The sequence below is a fragment of the Triticum aestivum genome, chromosome 6B (genome assembly GCF_018294505.1).
Source record: "Triticum aestivum cultivar Chinese Spring chromosome 6B, IWGSC CS RefSeq v2.1, whole genome shotgun sequence".
Lineage (NCBI taxonomy): Eukaryota > Viridiplantae > Streptophyta > Magnoliopsida > Poales > Poaceae > Triticum > Triticum aestivum.
The window spans coordinates 221,798,510-221,807,732 of record NC_057810.1 but is presented as its reverse complement, the minus strand read 5'-3'; positions in this window follow the sequence as shown (position 1 = coordinate 221,807,732).

Sequence of the window (9,223 nt, the reverse complement as noted above, 5' to 3'; positions counted from 1 at the left end):
GTTCACCCACCATAATACTTATGCTATCCTGAGAGAAGCCACTAGTGAAACCTATGGCCCCCGGATCTATCTCTTATCATATAAGCTTTCAATCTACTTTTATTTGCATCTTTACTTTTCCAATATATATCATAAAAATACCAAAAATATATTATCTTATCATATTATCTTGAGAGAATCCACTAGTGAAACCTATGGCCCCCGGGTCTATCTCTTATCATATAAGCTTTCAATCTACTTTTATTTGCATCTTTACTTTTCCAATCTATATCATAAAAATACCAAAAATATATTTATCTTATCATATTATCTCTATCAGATCTCACTTTCGCAAGTGGCCTTGAAGGGATTGACAACCCCTTTATTGCGTTGGTTGCGAGTTCTTGTTTGTTTGTGTAGGTGCGTGGGACTTTTGAGGAGCCTCCTACTGGATTGATACCTTGGTTCTCAAAAATCGAGGGAAATACTAATGCTACTATTGCTGCATCACCCTTTCCTCTTCAAGGAAAACCAACGCAAGCTCAAGACGTAGCAACAAGGATTTCTGGCGCCGTTGCCGGGGTGGTCTTCGCTCAAGTCAAGACATACCAAGTACCCATCACAAACTCATCTCCCTCGCACTTACATTATTTACCATTTGCCTCTTGTTTTCCTCTCCCCCACTTCACCCTTGCCGTTTTATTTGCCCTCTCTTTCCCAATCTCCTCTCTCTTCCGCTTTCTCCTTGCTTTTTCTGCTATTATGTCTGAAACATGGAAAATTCTGATGCTCCTGCTGAAGAACCCACTATCTTACATACAAAAAAATTTCGAATCGGTAGTGGTAATATTATTGGAAAAGGGGTTATTCAAGATTTCTTTACTTGTGCCAGTGCTTTACCTTTTATGGGTGGTTCTATTCTTCATAGAACTAGTAGTCTTGCAGATACTATCGCTATGCTTGTAGTTGAGCTTGAAAGACAATTTATGCATATGCATCCTTGCATACAAAGAATTTTCTTGGAATTTTCTAATATTGGGTATTCTTCTGTTAAGCGTGCCGCTACTATCTTTTTGGAACATGATTTTAGATTTATAATAGAAGAGGCCAAAGAAATCTTTGCGCACTATAGGGTGGACGCCAGCCTTCCTCCCATAGAGGCGATCCTCTTTGATCAAGAGGACATTTGGCATTTTCAATCTTTGGACTATGCTGCTTTTAATGAAAACATTAGAAAAAAGGTTCCTACCAGTGTCCTAGTTTATAGAATTTCCGAACTTAATACTGATTTTGCTCTTCGAAACAATGGGCTAGGATACTCTCTTGAGTATAGGCTCACGAAGTTCTGTCAAAAGAATGCTTATAATGATGAATTAGTTGTGCAATATGAAGGGCCAAAGGTGGAACCCATGCCTCCCGAGATTGATCTTGGGGACTTTTGTCCCATTAAATTTAGCCCTTTTGATTACTTTGTCTTGCCTCAAAGAAAACTTGCTGCTGAACGTAGAGAATATGAGATGAGTTTTCGTGATCTATCTTATTATTATGGCACTACTTAGATCTATCCTCGCTTTTATGCCTAGCTAGGGGCGTTAAACGATAGCGCTAGTTGGGAGCCAACCCAATTTTATTTTTGTTTTTAGTTTTTTTCTTCTTCTGTTTAGTAATAAAGTTTTCATCTACCTTCTGTTTAGATGTGTTTTCATGTTTTAATTAGTGTTTGTGCCATGTAGAACCTATAGGATAACCTATGGTGATAGTTAATTTGATTCTACTGAAAATAATTTTAGTAATTCCCAGAAACGTGATTTTGCGTTGATTCTTTTTGCTGTAGATTAATATACAAATTGCCCAGGACTTCCTATTTTGGTAGGATTTTTAGAGTTCCAGAAGTATTCTAGAGTTACAGATTGCTACAGACTGTTCTGTTTTTGACAGATTCTGTTTTTCATGTGTTGTTTGCTTATTTTGATTCATCTATGGCTAGTATGTAGGGGTATGAACCATAGATAAGTTGGAATACAGTAGGTTTAACACCAATATAAATAAAGAATGAGTTCATTACAGTACCTTATGTGGTGGTTTTCCTTTCTTGCACTAACGGAGCTTATGAGATTTCCTGTTGAGTTTTGTGTTGTGAAGTTTTCAAGTTTTGGGTAAAGATTTGATGGATTATGGAATAAGGAGTGGAAAGAGCCTAAGCTTTGGGATGCCCATGGCACCCCAAGATATTCAAGAATATCCAAAAGCCTAAGCTTGGGGATGCCCCGGAAGGCATCCCTTCTTTCGTCTTCATCTATCAGTAACTTTACTTGGAGCTATATTTTTATTCGCCACATGATATGTGTTTTGCTTGGAGCGTCTTGTATGATATTAGTCTTTATTTTTAGTTTACCACAATCATCCTTGTTGTACACACCTTTTGGGAGAAGCCCACTTGATTAGAATACTCTATGTGCTTCACTTATATCTTTTGAGTAGATAGTTTTTGCTCTAGTGCTTCACTTATATCTTTTAGAGCACGGCGGTGGCTCAATTTTGAATAAATTGTTAATCTCTCATGCTTCACTTATATTATTTTGAGAGTCTCTTAGAACAGCATGGTATTTGCTATGGTTGTAAAATTGGTCCTAGAATGATGGGCATCCAAGTTGGGTATAATAAAAACTATCATATGAAGTGAATTGGATGCTATGATCAAGTTGATGCTTGATAATTGTTTTGAGACATAGAGGTGGTGATATTAGAGTCATGCTAGTTGGGTGATTATAAATTTAAAGAATACTTGTGTTGAAGTTTGTGATTCCTGTAGCATGCACGTATGGTGAACCGCTTTGTGATGAAGTTGGAGCACAATTTTATTTGTTGATTGTCTTCCTTATAAGTGGCGGTCGGGGACGAGCGATGGTCTTTTCCTACCAATCTATCCCCCTAGGACCATGCGCGTAGTACTTTGTTTTCAATGACTTGTAGATTTTTGAAATAAGTACATGAGTTCTTTATGACTAATGTTGAGTCCATGGATTGTAGGCACTCTCACCCTTCCACCATTGCTAGCCTCTCTTGTGCCGTGCAACTTTCGCCGGTACCATACACCCACCATATAGCTTCCTCAAAATAGCCACCATACCTACCTCTTATGGCATTTCCATAGCCATTCCGAGATATATTTCCATGCAACTTTCCACCGTTCCATTTATATGACACACATCATCATTGTCATATTGCTTTTGCATGATCATGTAGTTGACATTGTATTTGTGGCAAGGCCACCTTCATAATTTTCATACATGTCACTCTTGATTCATTGCATATCCCGGTACACCGCCGGAGGCATTCATACAGAGTCATATCTTGTTCTAAGTATTGAGTTGTAATCTTGAGTTGTAAGTAAATAAAAGTGTGATGATCTTCATTATTAGAGCATTGTCCCAGTGAGGAAAGGATGATGGAGACTATGATTCCCCCACAAGTCGGGATGAGACTTCAGACTTTATAAAAAAAAGAGAAAGACCAAATAAAAAAAGAGAAAGGCCAAATAAAAAATGAGAGAAAAAGGGAGAAGGGACAATGCTACTATCCTTTTTACCACACTTGTGCTTCAAAGTAGCACCATGGTCTTCATGATAGAGAGTCTCCTATGTTGTCACTTTCATATACTTGTGGGGATTTTTCATTATAGAACTTGGCTTGTATATTCCAATGATGGGCTTCCTCAAAATGCCCTAGGTCTTCGTGAGCAAGCGAGTTGGATGCACACCCACTTAGTTCTTTTGTTGAGCTTTCATACATTTATAGCTCTAGTGCATCCGTTGCATGGCAATCCCTACTCACTCACATTGATATCTATTAATGGGCATCTCCATAACCCGTTGATACGCCTAGTTGATGTGAGACTATCTTCCTCCTTTTTATCTTCTCCACAACCACCATTCTATTCCACATATAGTGCTATGTCCACGGCTCACGCTCATGTATTGCGTGAAAGTTGAAAAAGTTAGAGATTATTAATGTATGAAACAATTGCTTGGCTTGTCATCGGGGTTGTGCAAGATTAAATACTTTGTGGGATGAAGATAGAGCAACAACTAAACTATATGATTTTGTAGGGATAACTTTCTTTAGCCATGTTATTTTGAGAAGACATGATTACTTTGATTAGTATGCTAGAAGTATTATTATTTCTTATGTCAATATGAACTTTTATTTTGAATCATTTGGATCTGAACATTCATGCCACAATAAAGAAAATTACATTGAGAATTATGCTAGGTAGCATTCCACATCAAAAATTCTGTTTTTATCATTCACCTACTCGAGGACGAGCAGGAATTAAGCTTGGGGATGCTTGATACGTCTCCAACGTATCTATAATTTTTGATTGTTCCATGCTATTATATTACCCATTTTGGATGCTTATGGGCTTTACTCTACACTTTTATATCATTTTTGGGACTAACCTACTAACCGGAGGCCCAGCCCGAATTGCTGTTTTTTTGCCTATTTCAGTGTTTCGAAGAAAAGGAATATCCAACGGAGTCCAAACGCGATGAAACCTTCGGGAACGATCTTTTTGGAACAAATGCAAACCTAGAGACTTGGAGTGGAAGTCACACAACGATCGAGGTGGCCACGAGGGTGCCCGGCGCGCCCCCTAGGGCTGGCCGCGCCCCCAACCTCGTGGGCCCCTCAGGAGTCCACCGACCTACTTCTTCCTCCTATATATACCCACGTACCCTGAGAATATCAGAAGAAAAAACCTAATTCCACCGCCGCAACCTTCTGTATCCGCAAGATCCCATCTTGGAGCCTTCGCCGGCGGGCCTTCTGGACGAGCAGGAATCGATCACGGAGGGCCTCTACATCTTCTCCAAGGCCTCTCCGATGAGTTGTGAGTAGTTTACCACAGACCTTCGGGTCCATAGTTATTAGCTAGATGGCTTCTTCTCTTTCTTTGAATCTCAATACAAAGTTCTCCTCGATCTTCTTGGAGATCTATTCAATGTCACTCTTTTTACGGTGTGTTTGTCGAGATCCGATGAATTGTGGGTTTATGATCAAGTTCATCTATGAGAAATATTTGAATCTCCTCTAAATTCTTTTATGTGTGATTAAGTTATCTTTGCAAGTCTCTTCGAATTATCAGTTTGGTTTGGCCTACTAGATTGATCTTTCTTGCAATGGGAGAAGTGCTTAGCTTTGGGTTCAATCTTGCGGTGTCCTTTCCAAGTGACAGCAGGGGCAGCAAGGCACGTATTGTATTGTTGCCATCGAGGATAAAAAGATGGGGTTTATATCATATTGCATGAGTTTATCCCGCTACTATTGGAAATATGCCCTAGAGGCAATAATAAATTAGTTATTATTATATTTCCTTGTTCATGATAATCGTTTATTATCCATGCTAGAATTGTATTGATAGGAAACTCAGATACATGTGTGGATACATAGACAACACCATGTCCCTAGTAAGCCTCTAGTTGACTAGCTCGTTGATCAATAGATGGTTACGGTTTCCTAACCATGGACATTGGATGTCGTTGATAACGGGATCACATCAATAGGAGAATGATGTGATGGACAAGACCCAATCCTAAGCCTAGCACAAGATCATGTAGTTCGTATGCTAAAGCTTTTCTAATGTCAAGTATCTTTTCCTTAGACCATGAGATTGTACAACTCCCGGATACCGTAGGAATGCTTTGGGTGTACCAAACGTCACAACGTAACTGGGTGGCTATAAAGGTGCATTACAGGTATCTCCGAAAGTGTCTGTTGGGTTGGCACGAATCGAGACTGGGATTTGTCACTCCGTGTAAACGGAGAGGTATCTCTGGGCCCACTCGGTAGGACATCATCATAATGTGCACAATGTGACCAAGGGGTTGATCACGGGATGATGTGTTACGGAACGAGTAAAGAGACTTGCCGGTAACGAGATTGAACAAGGTATCGGGATACCGACGATCGAATCTCGGGCAAGTATCGTACCGATAGACAAAGGGAATTGTATACGGGATTGATTGAGTCCTTGACATCGTGGTTCATCCGATGAGATCATCTGGAACATGTGGGAGCCAACATGGGTATCCAGATCCCGCTGTTGGTTATTGACCGGAGAACGTCTCGGTCATGTCTACATGTCTCCCGAACCCGTAGGGTCTACACACTTAAGGTTCGATGACGCTAGGGTTATAAAGGAAGTTTGTATGTGGTTGCCGAATGTTGTTCGGAGTCCCGGATGAGATCCCGGACGTCACGAGGAGTTCCGGAATGGTCCGGAGGTAAAGATTTATATATATGAAGTCCTATTTCGGCCATCGGGACAAGTTTCGGGGTCATCGGTATTGTACCGGGACCACCGGAAGGGTCCCGGGGGCCCACCGGGTGGGGCCACCTGCCCAGGGGGGCCACATGGGCTGTAGGGGGTGCACCTTGGCCTACATGGGCCAAGGGCACCAGCCCCAATAGGCCCATGCGCCTAGGGAACCCTAAAAGGAAGAGTCCCAGAAGGGGAAGGCACCTCCTAGGTGCCTTGGGGGGGATGGACTCCTCCCCTGGCCGCCGCCCCCTAGGAGATTGGATCTCCTAGGGCTGGCGCACCCCCCCTTGGGATCCCTATATATAGTGGGGGTAGAGGGCCTCTTGAGACACACCTTTTGCCTTTGGTGCAGCCCCTCCCTCTCTCCCAATTTCTTCTCCTCTTTTGTAGTGCTTGGCGAAGCCCTGCAGGATTGCCACGCTCCTCCACCACCACCACGCCATTGTGCTACTGCTGGATGGAGTCTTCCTCAACCTCTCCCTCTCTCCTTGCTGGATCAAGGCATGCGAGACGTCACCGGGCCGTACGTGTGTTGAACGCGGAGGTGCCGTCTGTTCGGCACTAGGATCATCGGTGATTTGAATCACGACGAGTACGACTCCATCAACCCCGTTCACTTGAACGCTTCCGCTTAGCGATCTACAAGGGTATGTAGATGCACTCTCCTTCCCCTCGTTGCTGGTTTCTCCATAGATAGATCTTGGTGACACGTAGGAAAATTTTGAATTATTGCTACGTTCCCCAACAGTGGCATCATGAGCTAGGTCTATGCGTAGTTTCTATGCACGAGTAGAACACAAAGTAGTTGTGGGCGTTGATTTTGTTCAATATGCTTGCCGTTACTAGTCTTATCTTGATTCGGCGGCATCAGTGGGATGAAGCGGCCCGGACCAACCTTACACGTACTCTTACGTGAGACCGGTTCCACCGACAAACATGCACTAGTTGCATAAGGTGGCTGGCGGGTGTCTGTCTCTCCCACTTTAGTCGGATCGGATTCGATGAAAAGGGTCCTTATGAAGGGTAAATAGCAATTGGCATATCACGTTGTGGTCTTTGCGTAGGTAAGAAACGTTCTTGCTAGTAACCCATAGCAGCCACGTAAAACATGCAAACAACAATTAGAGGACGTCTAACTTGTTTTTGCAGGGTATGCTTTGTGATGTGATATGGCCAAGAAGAATGTGATGAATGATATGTGATGTATGAGATTGATCATGTTCTTGTAATAGGAATCACGACTTGCATGTCGATGAGTATGACAACCGGCAGGAGCCATAGGAGTTGTCTTAATTTATTTATGACCTGCGTGTCAACATAAACGTCATGTAATTACTTTACTTTATTGCTAACCGTTAGCCATAGTAGTAGAAGTAATAGTTGGCGAGACAACTTCATGAAGACACGATGATGGAGATCATGATGATGGAGATCATGGTGTCATGCCGGTGACGATGATGATCATGGAGCCCCGAAGATGGAGATCAAAAGGAGCAAAATGATATTGGCCATATCATGTCACTATTTGATTGCATGTGATGTTTATCATGTTTATGCATCTTGTTTACTTAGAATGACGGTAGTAAATAAGATGATCCCTTACAACAATTTCAAGAAGTGTTCTCCCCTAACTGTGCACCGTTGCTAAAGTTCGTCGCTTCTAAGCACCACGTGATGATCGGGTGTGATGGATTCTTACGTTCACATACAACGGGTGTAAGACAAATTTACACACGCAAAACACTTAGGGTTAACTTGACGAGCCTAGCATGTGCATAGACATGGCCTCGGAACACAGAAGACCGAAAGGTCGAGCACGAGTCGTATGGTAGATACAATCAACATGAAGATGTTCACCAACGTTGACTAGTCCGTCTCACGTGATGATCGGACATGGCCTAGTTGACTCGGATCATGTAATCACTTAGATGACTAGAGGGATGTCTATCTGAGTGGGAGTTCATAAGATGAACTTAATTATTCTGAACATACTCAAAAGGATTTTGCAAATTATGTCGTAGCTCACGCTATAGTTCTACTGTTTAGATATGTTTCTAGAGAAAATTTAGTTGAAAGTTGATAGTAGCAATTATGCGGACTAGGTCCGTAAACTGAGGATTGTCCTCATTGCTTCATAGAAGGCTTATGTCCTTAATGCACCGCTCAGTGTGCTGAACCTCGAACGTTGTCTGTGGATGTTGCGAACATCTGACATACACATTTTGATAACTACATGATAGTTCAGTGCGTAATGCTAAATGGTTTAGAATTGAGGCACCAAAGACATTTTGAAACGTCGCGAAACATATGAGATGTTTCGAGGGCTGAAATTGGGATTTCAGGCTCGTGCCCATGTCAAGAGGTATAAGACCTCCGACGATTTTCTTAGCCTGCAAACTAAGGAGAAAAGCTCAATTGTTGTGCTTGTGCTCAGATTGTCTGAGTACAACAATCGCTTGAATCGAGTGGGAGTTGATCTTCCAGATGAAATAGTGATGGTTCTCCGAAGTCATTACCACCAAGCTGCTAGAGCTTCGTGATGAACTATGATATATCAGGGACATATATGATGATCCTTGAGATATTCGCGATGTTTGACACCACAAAAGTAGAAATCAAGAAGGAGCATCAATTGTTGATGGTTGGTGAAACCACTAGTTTCAAGAAGGGCAAGGGCAGGAAGGGATACTTCATGAAACGGCAATTCAGATGCTGCTCTAGTGAAGAAACCCGAGGTTGAACCCAAACCCGAGACTGAGTGCTTCTGTAATAAAGGGGAACAGCCACTGGAGCAGAATTACCCTAGATACTTGGTAGATAAGAAGGCTGGCAAGGTCGATAGAAGTATATTGGATATACATTATGTTGATGTGTACTTTACTAGTACTCCTAGTAGCACCAGGGTATTAGATACCGGTTCGG